Consider the following 2,807-nt stretch of genomic DNA (forward strand, 5'->3'; position numbering starts at 1 on the left):
GAAACTTTTGCGGGTGTATCAATGTCAGTTAGGGGTGCTAAAGCCCTAGACACATTTGCCAGCATAGATTATTTCATTACTGAAATATGGTAATTGCTTTACTAGTCAATATTATTCAAGCTTCTATATTGCATGAAGAAACTTGCAATTCACAACACTCAGCCATGGAATATTCCAGGCTATAAAGAAAGGATAATGCCTTGTGAGTGTGTAAGCCCTTGTTCCAAGTGATGGGGTTTGAGAACAAAAGTGTGCCCAGGACTGTGATGGGAAATTAGCACTACCTGAAAAGGTAATTTAATGCACCTCTGCCATCCCTCTGGCTGCGGAGAGCTAGAGGAAGCCGTGCCTGGATTTGCTGTCACTGCACATGCTGCTGCCTTGACATGGTTTCATGATGAATTTTTGATCAAGACTATCCTGAGTAGCATTTTCCCCAGGGCATCTTTTATCTCCTTATTTCTCAGGCTATAAATCATCGGATTCAACAGTGGTGGCACCACAGAGTAAAACACAGCAGTCAGCAGGTCCTGATACAGTGAGGAGCTTGACTTTGGTCTCATATAGGTGAACATTTTGGTGCTCATAAATAATGAAAATACAATCAGGTGGGGGCAGGCAGGTGGAGAAGGCTTTGTACTTGCCCTGTGCGGAAGGGATTCTTAGAATTATGGAGAAGATGTGAATATAGGATACAAATATTGAAACAACAAAAAGGAAACCAAAAAATAAATCACAGGCAATAACCAAAATTTCATTAGCTGATGTATCGTAGCAAGAGATCTTTAGTAGCTGTGGGATATCGCAGAAGAACTGCCCAATAACATCGGAGCGACAGAAAGATAACCTAAATGTGTTACCCGTGTGCATCACCGAATAGAGGACAGCACTGATCCAGCACCCAGACGCCATCTGGGCACACATTGTCGTGTTCATGATCACCCTGTAATGTAGGGGACGACAGATAGCAACATAGCGGTCATATGCCATGACCACGAGAAGAATCATTTCTGCAAAAGCTAAGGTGAGAACCAAAAAGACTTGGGCAACACAACCAGAGAAAGAGATCAATCTGGTGTTGGTTAAGGAATTGGCCATGGATTTAGGGACTGTGACAGAGATGTAGCAGATATCTAGGAAGGACAAGTTTCCAAGGAAGAAGTACATGGGGGTGTGAAGTTGGTGGTTGAAGACTACAACCATGATGATGACCAGATTCCCCACCAGGGCTGCCAGGTAAATGACTAGAAATACCACAAAATGTAGAATCTGCAGCTCCCGGACATCGGAAAATCCCAGGAGAAGAAACTCGGTCAGGGTGGTTTGGTTGGACATTTCTTGCCTGGGACACACTCTGTAGAGAAATGGACATGGAAAGAAAGAAAGAAGAAGTTAAACTGTTTATACGTATTGTGTAGCAGAAAAGATACAGGTGACTGAAGAACTACAAATGGACTCTGCATTTTTTTTACTTTGCTACATGGATGTACATTTCTTATTATGGTTAAGAGGAGGTTTTATTTTGAAAGATGACAATTTAGAAAATATATCTTTTTATTCAACAGACTGACTAGCTGTATATATTCCAAATTATATCTGCTGACTCTACTGACCAAAATGAGTTATATTATTTCTTTTCCTGTGAAACCCGTAGAAGCAACACAGCTATAGAAGATTAGCATGTATGATCTTCTGGTTCATTTATCTGCTTCAGCAAGAGCATTCTTAGCTAAGTTTCAAATACAGGCACAGTTTTGCCCTCACTTACACCTGAGGTATCACACTCTTAAATCCCACACCTACTGACATCTGTGCAACCCAGCTGCTTTTAAATTCCTCCCTCAGTGACATGCATGCTAAATACTTATTTTACAGTCTACCTCATACCACTCCATTGTCTTTATTTTCTGCCCTCAGTGACATCTGTGCAACCGAAGTTGAGATTTTCAAAGTGGCCAAAGGGGTTTAGAAGTCCATTCTGCTATAATTGATAATTGATCATCCAAATCCATTAGGTGACTTTGAAAATCTCAGTCTATATTTTTGCAGATGAAGATATGCCTCAATGAAGAATATCTGTGTATCTCTATAGGCGTTGTATCCCACATGGAAGACTTAGTACTTTGTCTCTTTATGATCTTAATTAAAGATTTGGAGAAGTAAAGGATGGAAAAATCTACTAGATCATCTAACCCATCTTCCTGGGTTCTACCTCTAGGACATTTTCTTGTACCATGTCCAGTGTTGTTTGTGAAATATGAAGCAATAGGATTTCCAATATTTGTTCCATGCATTTTAACTGTTTATAGCTTCAGGCCAATTCCTCTGGTACCACCCAATGCAGCGAAATCAATAGTTCTCTTTAGCAACTCAATGTCAGAAATATTTTGGAAACATGGACTGAGTTCAGAGATAAGCATTAAAAATTAATTTGAAGACTGTATTTGTTGATTTAGGAAGAAAATTTAGAAGACTGAAGTATGTAGTAAATAGTGACATATTTTCAGAATGTGAACACCAAATAGGAAGATGAACTATTTAACACAAAGAAAGGAGGGACAAGTGAAACTGATGGGATAGAATTAAGATAGGGAAATGTAGCTGGAATATCAGAAAAAATTCCTGATATTGAGGCCCATGAGCCTCTAAATTAGACTTAGAGCATTGTTGGCACATTCAAAACCAGAGTAGACAAAATCAATGGTAAATATCCTATACGTCTGCATGTTTCCATATGCAAAGTAGGAAATATGTGATGCAGATATTGAATTGTATTGTATATCTGAGCATTGCTGTAGATCAAATAT

General features: G+C 39.2%; 1 pseudogene; it reads right to left on the bottom strand.

Annotated features, from left to right (window-relative positions):
• Positions 1 to 392: 392 nt before the first annotated feature.
• On the bottom strand, positions 393 to 1,335 carry LOC135886097 (olfactory receptor 14A16-like; annotated as a pseudogene).
• Between the last annotated feature and the right edge of the window lie 1,472 nt (positions 1,336 to 2,807).

The sequence above is a fragment of the Emys orbicularis genome, chromosome 12 (genome assembly GCF_028017835.1).
Source record: "Emys orbicularis isolate rEmyOrb1 chromosome 12, rEmyOrb1.hap1, whole genome shotgun sequence".
NCBI classification, from domain to species: domain Eukaryota; kingdom Metazoa; phylum Chordata; order Testudines; family Emydidae; genus Emys; species Emys orbicularis.